The 13,007-nt window shown below is 38.6% G+C and overlaps 1 protein-coding gene across 8 annotated transcripts in view; it reads left to right on the top strand.

The window, feature by feature from the left end:
- Window positions 1-13,007, top strand: part of ATP7 (copper-transporting ATPase 1) — a 121,936-nt gene that overhangs the window by 18,735 nt on the left and 90,194 nt on the right. For 3 of the 8 annotated variants that reach the window (XM_053778850.2, XM_053778849.2, XM_053778841.2), the window contains exon 1: window positions 428-584. The exons of 2 other annotated variants lie outside the window; for them this stretch is intronic. The gene's annotated coding sequence lies outside the window, so the exon portion shown is untranslated. 3 more of the 8 variants (XM_053778847.2, XM_053778843.2, XM_053778846.2) reach the window with 3 other exon arrangements.

Genomic DNA, 13,007 nt, shown 5'->3' with positions numbered 1-13,007 from the left:
ACTTGACCCATTCAGCCCATTATTTGAATAAAGCTTTAAAAAGTGAAGGGGAATTGTTGAAGTCCTCCATTTCTCACCTGTGATCAACATACATTATTGTAAAAAAAAAAAAACTCTCTCTCTTATGATATTTCCTAGTTTCGTATTGCGATCTGTTGCACACGGCACGCACATCCTCCCCAGCGGACCTCAGCGCCTGAATTACCAGGAGAAATACTTTGAATACTTAATTTATAATTTAAATTAACAATATTTCAGGAAGAACTAATTAAAGAGCACCATACTTAAACTCGTGTTAATTATGAGCAACTCTGCTTTTGTGAAGTATAGTGAATATCGAAGGATAAAACAAAATATATGTAAAGTTGTGGTTGTGGCAGTAAGGTATGTGATAGTGCACACGGTCCACAGCAGCAGCAGCGTGTGTGTGTGTGTGTGTATGTATGTGTGTGTGTGTCGGGACCCAGGCACCGCCTCACCATCACAACCTCAATCTCTGACACACACGTTTTCTCTCGTCTTCATGCTTGTCTTCGTTTTCATTACTTGACTTGTATTTAAGGCTCGACTATTGCATTTCATTTGTAAGTATGATTTTTATATTTTCTGAGGGTCAACTAGTGCATTTATTTGTATATTGTCTTTGAGGCTATGTTAAACTCTGGAGATCGACTAGCGATTTTTTTTTGTATTTTAAATTCTGGGGCTCAACAGTTAAATCTATATGATGTACATTTTATGTGCCCATAACATTTGTGTGCCCGCAAGACCACTGTCAAAAATACTTGTATACTATATACACAAAATCTAAAAAACTTGCTAGTTATTATGCTATAAGACAGCAAAGTGTAGACAACCTCAGATGTACGCGATTCAGTTTTTTAAAACTATTTTATCCAAATAGTGGGTTTAAATTTAATATTGTTATTCATTAGGTAAGAAAATTGTGAAAGATTCATTATCGTTATTGTGTATATTAAAATTAGCAAAGCTGTATTGGTATTAGCTACTTCTGTATACGTGTATTGACTTAATTACTTACCTTATTATCAAAGAATACAGAGGTGTATATTAAGTATATACAGCGAGAGTACTTGAGTCCTTTAAATTGGGATTCAGAAGTACTCTTGGTGTTAGTATGCAGGTAAAATGCCTAAGACATTTAGTAAAGCCATTTTGACACTAACATGTAAGTTTTTTTTTTTTTTTTTTTTTTTTTTTTTTTTTTTTTTTTTTTTTTTTTTTTTTACGTATTCGCCTTTCAGTCTTGTAGGCGATCCAACATTTTCTATTCGCGCTTGAAAGTAGTTTCGCTTATATGAGTTAGTAAGTTTATATACAGGCACACACACGTACAGTTATATATAGTAACATATGTGTAAATTACCTAGGATAACCCACAAAACCCTTAGCACAATGGGGGCATTTCCTTGTCAGGCAAAATGTGCCGTGACACGAGTCGTAGCAATATGATGAGCTGCTCAGTGGCTTTAATAACGTGAAAGCACAATCAGTGGCTAAGCAGCTCTTGGTATTAATCTGTAGCTTCGTCTTACAAGAACAGCGTTAAGCCCATGGTGTCGAGTCTGGTATTTAATCATTATGTTAGAAATTTCCAGCGGTTGTAGCATTTACCATTTTGTCTTATAAACGAAAAATTCCATCCTCACTTAACTAATTAACAGATCACAGTTATTTTATATACACTTATCAGCGTGTATGCTCATCGTCAGTTACAGCGCACGTGTGAATACACTGCATGATCTTACAGCCTCCTCTCCCTGGTTAGTTTCTTTTAGTTTAAGGCCTGCCTACAGCATGAAGATAGTCACAGTTTATCTGTGTGTTAACGTCAAGTATACATGCTTTAATTCATAAAATTGGAAATAAATTTCCAGCGCCTCCCAGCACACATAAGGGGGATTACCAACAGACCCCTGGCAGTCTTCAAGCTGGCACTGGACAAGCACCTAAAGTCAGTTCCGGATCAGCCGGGCTGTGGCTCGTATGTTGGTTTGCGTGCAGCCAGCAGCAACAGCCTGGTTGATCAGGCTCTGATCCACCAGGAGGCCTGGTCTCAGACCGGGCCGCGGGGGCGTTGACCCCCGGAACTCTCTCCAGGTAAACTCCAGGTCTCCAGGTAGAAATCAATACCTCAGACTGTCAGCGTACGTCTCGTGTGAGATCGTGTTACAAACGAAACTACCCCATACTTCCTTGGATGAAACCTGATTGAGTCACATTCCTCAAGCGCTGTAGATCTTTACGGGTTTAGTGCTTCCCAATAAATTAATAATAATAAAAATTGTGCTTTTTTGACTGGGTGTTATTAACATCCTTCATCACACTATTTTTACTAATGGAGAGCCAAACACATGTAGAGTCGAGAGACATGCAGAGAGACAGACAAGTCGACAGAAAATGCAAACTGGAAGAGTTAAGCAGGCAGGCTTCGAACACGGTAGACACTACACTGGAAGTTACAAGAAAAACAACGTGAAATATTAAACACTGAGGACGGGACGAGCAGGCATGATTCCGCTTATGCATCAGCGCTGAATAACCAATGTGCGTTTAGTAGTTTCTTATAGGTAATCAGAGGTTGGCAAGCAGAAAGGCTTGTAGCAGACTTGTAGCCAAAAAAAAATACTTTTTTTTATTTTTATCAAGAAGTTATTGGATGATATCGTCGTCTTAGATCAAACCTGATTATCTCCCATTCCGCAGCGCTGTATGAAATCAAACTCATACTTCCCCCTCGGATATAGAGTACACCAGAAATGTATGTCTACATATACAGAGAGATTAATCCCTGTTTTAAGGATTAAAGTTGTTTTTGACGTTAGTGCACATGATATAAAGCCTTAAAATCCCCACCTCCCTCTTAAGGAATAACATAGAGATAAGCAAGGGTAGACTTTTGATCATGCCAGATAGGTGTGATGGTAGCAGTTCTTATGATAAGGAGAGGCTTGCTGGTCAGCTGTGAGTGATAGTGACACTTTCGTTGATTACTCTTTCTTAAGTGTACATTAGTTTCAATAGTGAGCCACAGTTCCTTCCAACTTTTATGTGTAGGACTATAATCATGGTGTTCCGACTTCAGTGCGTAACTCGTATTACCTGTTTGCAGGTCACATTTATTAACGTGGTGATGAGGTGAGTGGTTTTTGACTCAGTTAAGGGGCCTCTTCTCTATGAGGGGTTCTATTCTCCCCACAGTGCCTGCCCGACTAAGAACCCAGCATTTCTTTGGGCATAAATGTGGGAATGTTTCCGCTTCTAAATTTACTAACACATTCCGATGACTGAACGAATTATGATTATGATTTGTAGAATGGGAAAACTAAACACAGAATAGTTTTTTTTTTAATTATGAATAGTTTTAATTGCATTGTATTTATGATTATGTAACAATAGAATAAATTGATATCGATAGTGTAACTATGATAATGTTTGAAACAATGTTTAAAGCGATGAATAACCTGACGGTTATGGTTAGGTTAGGTAAGGTTCGTCAGGAAACAGGACAAAACGGTTATGGTGTTTTGTAAATAAAACAATCGAGCTTATTTGTAGCTATATGAGCGGAGCTCTGCTCATGGTCCCTTCTAGAAATGAGGGGAGGGGTGCCTTGGTGCTGGTAAAGGGATCTTGATCCAAGAAATTGGAGCCAGCTTCCGTGGATGAAACTTGATTACGTCTCATTGCCCAGACACTGTGACCCCTATGGGTTTAGTATTCCCACATAATTATAATACTGTAATATGTTCATGGCGTCTTGTCTTCAGTGTTTTACCTCTAATATATTTTTACTTAAATTTTCAGTGGTTGTAGGACTTACCACTACCTCCTGTGAACCAAAGCTTTCTAGTTAACCTTCGTCGCCGGTTTTCCTCAATTTACAACTGTGCCTTCTTAATAAATCCTTTGTTGATGTACCTCGGTAATCTTCATTTGTTCTTCTGAATCCTTTTATGGTTTTAGTGGGTATATCTCCATCTAGCTTCTGTTTTTTACAGCTAACTTACAATTTGGAGAAGAAACTTTAAACGGCATTTCGGTTTGTCTTTGACCATTATCAGCTTGTGACTTAGTTAAATGGTTGTGGATTCCGTCTCACATAGTGTGCCTGATGTCAGTGAAGGACTTGTTTCAAGAACTAGGATCCACCTTCCCTTTCCTTGGCTCCAACATGATTGCCTCCCATTCCCCAAGAATGTAATAATCCAGCTAAGTCAAGAATGTAATAATCCAGCTAAGTCATTTAAATTAGAAACATTATCGGTACAAGCGACTATCGTTGTGGCACCATGCTGGTGACACTTCCGCGTAGGGATAGTTTACACGCGTTATGTTATACCGTATGTGTATGTGTACATGGGAAAAACTGTTAACAGTGTTGCTATGGCGCCCGGATCATAGGTTCAGTGACAGTAACGATGGAGCCAATTACATAGTCAGTATTCCACTGCCTTGTCTTATCTTAGAATGAGTGTTTGTGTCTGGAGACAGTCACGTCCACACTTGCGGTCGATCAGGTGTTCCTACTCGGATACTACTCAGGTTTCACACAATATAATCCCTAAGGACTTTATTCCCCTCTGATAGTCTCCAGTAACTGTGTGTGTGTGTGTGTGTGTGTGTGTGTGTGTGTGTGTGTGTGTGTGTGTGTGTGTCCTTCACTCAAAATTGTACCCTATGAGTTGTGTCTACGAAAGTCGAGACTCAGTTTCTGACCCCCACCTCAGCCTCAAAAACTGGTCGACATATACACGTTCCTAACTTCTTGAGCATTGTCATACATACTCTTGAAACTGTGTATGGAGTTTGTTTCTACCAGCTCCTCATCTAGTTCATTCCCACTTTTTACCACTACCCCGAGATTGATGATTTATGTCCAAACAGTTCTGCTGCTCATTTATGTTCCTAGCTTTCATTTATGCCCTCTTACCAACATGCCTCACATCTGAAACAAGTCTGACCTTGTCTGCTTTATCGAAACCTCTACGTACCATGAATGCCGTTATCATGTCCCTCCAGTTTTTTTTTTTCCACAGTTGTCAGATTTATATCTTTGAGCCTGTCTTAATAGCTTGACCCCTCTTAGTTCTAGAACTAGTCTAGCTCGAAATCTCTGTGCTTTCTCAAGCTTTTGAGTATGTCTTTTCAGCTGTGGAACCATACTGTTGTTGCGCATTGTAAAATAAGGTCTGGCATACATTGAGAACACTTCCCTGAAGAATTCCTTGCTGAGGTTTCGGAAGGAACTCCTGAGATTTGTTAGCCTCGCATGCACCGCTGATATAATGCAATGTATATGCAGATCTGATGATATGTTCAGTGTAACAGTTATTCACGGGTCATTCTCTGTTTGCTTTCTGAAATATCTTCCCTCCCGATTTACAAACTTGATCTGGTCCTCCCCTTCCCTCCCCGATTTGCCATTACCTTGCACATGTCTGAGTTATACTCTAGCACCCACTTTTTTGACTACTCCTTAAAAGCCTGTACAAGTGTTGTAGTTTGTTTCCGTCCTCTCATTAATTGTCATTGGTGATACACAAAGAGAGAGAGAGAGAGAGAGAGATATTAATTACCGGTTTTTACTACTTCTTAACTCTTGGGCATGCCTGTTTTTAGGCTGTATAGGGTTTGCTTCCAACTCTTGTCTAGTTGTTTCCATTTCCTCACCTCCCTGTGAATGAAGAGTATTTTCAAATGTCTCTCCGTGGCTCATCTGTATCTTTAGCTGCTGTGTCTCCTGACTCATTTTCAATAGCATATCCCTGTCTACTCACTCTTTGTCCCTCAAGTATTTTGCATGTCATTATGTACTACCCTAGATCTTTACTCTATTTTAGGGTTGTAGGTTGGGTTATTCAAGTATTCGTAGTTTATCCTACTTTGCCTTTTGGATCTTCTCGAGTCTGTAACATTGAGGCACTACAACTGATTAATGCCATCATGGGACAGGCGCCTTGGCTCCTTTACCCCTTCACCACCAGTGCTGCCAGCACAGACTACTTTGCCAACATCACATGCTTCTATGTAGGGATAATAGCGAAATATTTGTGTGTGTGTGTGTGTGTGAATAAAACTCCCAAACTTTATTTTTTTATATTTGAAATATGCAACAGTGAAAATAACCAATACTACAAAGTAATAACTAAAAAAATTATAAGGTTGATATATGTATTGCTTCTACAGTGAATCTCCCTAGATGAACTCGTTGTTTCCTAATGTTTTTATTAAAATCAGATATATATTCTTAGATACACCAGCATTGGATATATATTCTTAGATATACCAGCATTGTTCTAACGTTATCAGTGAAAATATAGTGTGTTTTGAGGGTATTTCATACTGTTCCAAGATTTAACCTTATAACGAGCCTGACACACACAGTATACACACCAAAATGTGTGTATTGCAGTTTACTTTAATCCCATTTTAGATTTAGTGTTATTGATATTAGTGCACCAGCGAATTAAACTACTATAATGATCCACGTGCAGTCGATAGATTTTTTTTTTACCTATCAAAATAACGACGACTTGTGTTGTGTGATGCACATGTTCAGTGTTGTTCATGAGAGGTGTGGTCTGCGTGGTGAGACAGCAAATACATAGTAGGACATGCAGCCTTGTCACTTGTTGCTATCCTGTCTTTCCTCAACCGCCTCCTTCGCCATTCTCCCTTTCTTTCCCATCCTTTCTGTCTCTTCCCCTCCACTCTACATCCCCCCCCTTTTGAAAGGTTATGATGAAGGATATCCCACATGTCGAGAGTTCGTCTCCTTTTACATTCCTTCACCACACTTTTAACCTTTCTGTTTCTCTCCATATGCTCCTCCCTCCTTGTATCACTTCTACTTTATAAAAACTTATAGTGGAAATTAGGATGGTTGTACGTATAAGTCAAGATGTATATTTATTTATTTATTTATTTATTTAAAAATTTGAGCACACATACAGAGGTACAAAAAATACAGATAAGAGCAGCATGCCAAAGCCACTTATACTATGCATAGCATTACGGGCTGGCTTAAAATTAACTTAAGATGAACTAAGCAATGATGACATCAGTGATAATACTTTAATGTAAACAGATTACTATAAAGCACAAGTGAGTATTACAAAGACAGGTCATATGGTTGTATGCATTGTTGTACATTCAGTAGAATGGAGTATTCTGTTAGGTAGTGTATTTAAAAAATAATAAAGTTAGATTGGGTTTTAGGTTTAACATTTATGTGATATAATTGTGAGAAACATTTAAGATATACAATTTATAAGGTTCAGTTATTCAGTATTTATTTGGTTTTGGGTGAGTAAGTGATCTTTGAGAAGAGACTTGAATTTATAAACAGGTAGTGTTTCTTTTATATTTACAGGTAATGAGTTCCAGATTTTAGGGCCTTTTATGTGCATTGAGTTTTTGCATAGTGTGAGATGGACACGAGGAACATCAAAGAGTGATCTGTGCCTTGTGTTATGGTCATGTGTTCTGTTGAGGTTGGCAAGGAGATGTTTGAGGGGAGGGTTAATATCAGAGTTAAGTGTTCTATGTATGTAATAGGTGCAGTAATAAGTATGAATGTTTTGTATGGTGAATAGGTTTAGTGTATTGAATATTGGTGGAGTGTGCTGCCTATAGTGAGAATTTGTTATCATTCTAACTGCAGCCTTTTGTTGGGTAATTAGTGGTCTGAGATGGTTACTTGTTGTTGAGCCCCATGCACAAATTCCATAGGTGAGATAGGGGTAAATAAGAGAGTGATATAGGGCCAGGAGGGCTGACTGTGGAGCATAGTACCGTATCTTCGATAGTATGCCTACAGTCTTGGAAATTTTCTTAGAAATTTGTTGTATATGTGTGTGAAATTTGAGTCTATTATCAAGGTGGATTCCTAAGAATTTTCCCTCTGTTAGCTTTGTGATAGGTGATCCGTTTATCATTATGTTAAGAGGGACATCTGTAGCTCTGTTACCAAACTGAATGAAGTAGGTTTTGTCAATGTTTAGTGTAAGTTTGTTAGTCCTCATCCAGGTAGATATTTTCTGTAATTCGGTATTTACAGTATTGGCTAGCGTGACTGGGCTCGGGTGGGAGAAGACGTATGTAGTGTCATCTGCAAATAGTGTGGGTTTGAGTAATTGCGAAGCATTTGGTAGGTCATTTATGTATAGGAGAAAGAGAAGAGGGCCAAGGACACTTCCCTGTGGGACACCAACTGTAATTGGTTGTGCAGAAGAGTTTGCCCCATTTGCATACACATATTGGCTTCTGTTGCTGAGGTATGACTTGAGGTAGTTGAGGGAGTGCCCTCTTATACCATAGTGTGACAATTTTACGTGGAGCAAGTCATGGTTAACTGTATCAAAAGCTTTACGTAAGTCAATGAAGATCCCCAGTGGGACTTCTTTTTTCTCTATTGCAGTGTATATATGTTCTAGCATGTGTATAATAGCATCATTAGTATTTTTATTTGGCCTGAATCCAAATTGGCAGGGGTTGAGTATGTTTTGGGAGATAAGGTAGGAGTAGATTCGTTTATGAATTAATTTTTCGAAGATTTTTGAGAGAGGGTGTAAGTTGGATATTGGCCTATAGTTATTCAACTCTGTTTGGTCTCCTCCTTTGTGGATCGGGGTGACCCTTGCTATTTTGAGTACTGTAGGGAAGGTGGAGGATTCAATGGATTTGTTAAAGAGTGTTGCAATGATTGGTGATAGCACTTGTGACACTTTTTTGTATATAAAGGGTGGTAAGGTATTTAAATCTCCTGCCTTGTTTTTTAGCGTTTTGATAATAAGGGAGACTTCGTATGGGTTAGTCGGAGCTAGGAACAGTGTGTTCGGGTAGTTGCCAGTGAGGTAGTCATTTGGTGGGGTATCTGAGCTTGGGATTTTATTGGCAAGGTTTTGTCCTATAGTGGAGAAGAAGTCATTGAGTCTGTTTGCTGTTTCTGTTGGTGGGAGTTGGGGTTCATCTGAGTTTGCTAATTTTATTTCGCTATTTCGTGATATCTTTTTTGTTCCTAGAATTTCTGATAGGGTTTTCCAGGTCTTTTTTATATCACCTCGTAAGTTGGATAATCTGTTCTCATAATACAATTTTTTTGCCCTTCTTATCAGGCTGGTTAGGATTGACGAGTAACGTTTTGTTTGGTCTCTGGTTATGTGACCCATTCTGTACTGTTTTTCATATTGGTGTTTTGTATTTATGGATTTGAGAATGCTGGGTGTTAACCAGGGACTGTTCAGTCTCTTAGCTGTCATCTGTTTAGTTTTTTTAGGGCAGTGCTTGTTATAGAGGTATTGGGTCTTTTTTAGAAAATTATTAATACATTCGTCAATATCTGTATAGATTTCTAGCTCAGTGTGCCAGTCAATGTTTGCTACTGCTGTTGTGAAGTTATTAATGGCTGCCTCATTGTGAAGTCTGAAGGTGACTTTAGTAGTGTCTTGGGGTAATTTACCAAGAGTTGTTATTATGCTACGGTTTTAATCATTTTAGGGTTTAAAATATCCTTGACTGCTAGCGAACAGGTTATATGCAGTTCTAGTGACAGTTTGTGTGGTCGATAGGCTTTAAACCTAATTAGCCAACCAATTTACCCTCCTTATCTCCCGTCATCTACTGTTCGAGTCCCCCTCTTTTTTGAAGACCATGTAATAACTGCATTGTTATTTACTTGTATATATGTAGAAAGATTTGTTATCCAGATTTCTCTCCCAATTTCCTTTTACAGTTAGACATATAGTATAACATCCAAATTCCTCTTTCCCCTACCCCTCCTCCTTGTTCATGTCTTCCATGTATAATTTATCTTGCCTCCGCTGTGGGATGATGGAGATATCTTCATAAAAATTCCATTTCTCCTATGGATGGGATAGGCTATCTTGAGAGATGGCACTTCCCAAGTGATTCTAACTCCAATAATGCTGGAAGGAAATTTTTGAGGCTTCCGAGGCTGATGAACTCTTACTGGAATACCTAATGATATTATCCTCATTGCCCTACAGAAATCTCCTAGCTCACGCAAACAAACTTCAACACCTTTCATGAACTTTTTCCTCCTTGATGAAATACGACAGAGGAAACATGGTTGGATTTTGTTTCCATGGTGTAACTATCATTTAGAATAGGGTAGTAGCACACTACTGTTGTATGAAACTTTGTTAAATAAAAAAAAATATCAGGCAACTTCTGGTATTCATTACAGTAGCACAGTTGTACATGAATGATATACAGTACCGATAGGATGAAGAATTAGACATGTGCAACAACTGGGTATCTATTTGTAGATGTTACACTATCCAGTGACTTTATCAATACAAGTTCAAGGACATAATGGGAAGACTGTAGAACTATATGCAAAAGACGAGATAATCAAGGCTGGGGGACTGAGTACCTCTTTTGTATATAGTTCTACAGTCTTCCCATTTTGTCTTTGAATTTGTACTGAAAAAGCCACTGGATGGTAAAACGTCTACAAATAAAGGTACTCAGATGTTGCACGTGTCGAATTCTTCACAGTAGCGTAGTATACGATATTAATTTTATCTTATCGTATCGTAAATGATAGCTATATCGACTGTGATGTACTAAGTGACAGATTGATATACTGAGTGACAAACTGATAAACTAGACAGGCAAAACTGGGTGGCTGACGTTACCAGAACTTATTACTACTGTTGAAATATCCATCAGTATTTTGAACAAAGGAGAGGAAGTTGTACTCTTTTCCAGACCATTTCCCGTCATGACTGTTTACACATTTCCGTTAGTCTTGTAATGCTAGACTGTAAGCAGATTTGAGAGCCTCTTTGATAGGTTATCATAAGTTCAATTTATTCACTGTACGTGTATAATAATACACTTAACGCAGTCAAACAATGAAGAAGAAATTAAAACGGGAGTCCAAAGGCACATGAGTATTAAGCTGAATAAAGTTTACTATCTTGAGTACTGTAGTTTTTTTTTTTTTTTTTTTTTACACAGGGTTTGACAAGGTTAAGGATCCGTAGCTTTATTGACAAGCTATTTACAGGTTAAGGATTCCTAACTTTATTGGCAAGCTAAGAGCTGTTACCTACATCAGCTCATTTGAAAGCATTTTTATTGTTATGAAACATACACGTAGGGAACAGGATGAAGTTGGAGCCATCTGTGGGCCAGCATTTTCATTTGATCAACTGACTTTATCTTGTTGGGTTAGTCTTCGATTCTCTTGCAACTTTAACCTCATAATCTCTTTGCTTTTCTAATTCCCTTTTTTATTTCTCTCTTTAACTGAATATATTGATTTCTTAATTGCCCCTCTCCTCTTTTGATTTGCCTATATATGCCTCTCTTTTGACCAATCAGATATTTTAATCTATTGTTCATCCATTTAGGATCATTTTTGTTTGATCTGATTTCCCTATTTGGAACATAATTTGACTGAGCAGCTAGAACTATGCCCTGGAAAGCGTCATATCGGCAACCATCACCACCTACCTGACCCTTAGTCAGGTCATTCCAGTTCAGCCCACCTAAGTAATTTTTCAGTCCTATGAAATCAGCCAAGCGAAAGTCAGGGACAGAGACTTGATTGCCATTATTAGGGGAATTCCATGATATATTAAAACTGAGTGATTTGTGATCACTTTCCCCAAGCACATCATTAACCTCAAGATTAATAATTAGTGTTTCCCTACTGGCAAGAACCAAGTCAAGGAGGCTATTTCCCCTAGTTGGCTCTGTCACAAACTGTTTTAAAAAACAATCCTGGATCGTATCAAGAAAGTCACCTGACTCTAAATTTCCTGTCAAATTGCTCCAGTCAATCTGTCTACAGTTGAAATCTCCCATTAGCACAACATTTTTGTATGTAGATGCCTTACGAATTTCGTCCCATAGAAGTTTACTGCACTCCCTATCAAGATTTGGGGCCCTGTAAATCACACCCAAAATTAGTTTTTTCGGCCCTCGAGAAGCTGTAACCAAACAGATTCAGTGGCCGACGCTTCTAATTTTATATCTTGTCTAACACAATTTAAATTGTCTCTGACATACATCGCTACTCCACCACCCTTCCTGTTGACCCTGTCAGTGTGGAATAATTTATAGCCTTGTATGTGACATTCAGAGGGCATCTCTCCATCTTTCAGATTGAGCCAGGTCTCTGTTATAGCAATAATATCTATGTTTCCTGCACTTGCAATTAATCTTAACTCATCTATCTTATTTCTTACACTCCTGCTATTAGTATAGTAAACCTTAAGGGAGCTAGTCCCTTGCTGCCCTCTGCTGTCCCCCTTTGTTTGCTGACCTGATCTATTGCCTTTATTTACAACTTCATGCTGAATGCCTTTTATACATTTATTGTTTCCAACCCTAGTATTGCAACCTGCTTGTTTCCCACACACACACCCATACCTCTATCTTCTATCAGTTTAAAATCATAGGCATTTCACCAATGGCCTTCTCAATTGAGTTTGCAAGTGCTACCACCCCAGCCCCAGAGAGATGTACCCCATCCCTTGCATACATACCATATTTGCCATATAAGTTGTTCCAGTTGTCAATGAATGGGATTGCAAGTTCCTTGCAGTATCTGTCTAGCCAGCAATTTACACCAATTGCCCTAGACAACCATTCATTTCCTACTCCCCTTCTAGGCAATATGCTACATATGATTGGGACCCCTCCCTTAGACTTAATGAAATCTATAGCTGACCTGTACTTATCTAGCAGCTCTTCTCTCCTACCCTTCCCAATATTATTTCCACCAGCACTGAGACAGATAATGGGCTTGCTCCCATTACCGGACATGATATTATCCAGCCTGTTAACTAAGTCCCCAACACCAGCTCCAGGGAAGCACACTCTATCTCTCATCTTCTTATTCCTATTACAAAAAGCACGGTCAATATATCTTAGTCATCAACTTGTCGGTTTTCTAAACCATTAATGTAATAATATCGTTGGAAACCATATGCTCGTTATGTACAGTA

This window comes from Cherax quadricarinatus, chromosome 32, assembly GCF_038502225.1.
Source record: "Cherax quadricarinatus isolate ZL_2023a chromosome 32, ASM3850222v1, whole genome shotgun sequence".
In the NCBI taxonomy this organism is placed as follows: domain Eukaryota; kingdom Metazoa; phylum Arthropoda; class Malacostraca; order Decapoda; family Parastacidae; genus Cherax; species Cherax quadricarinatus.
This window is presented reverse-complemented; position numbering and strand designations above follow the sequence as displayed.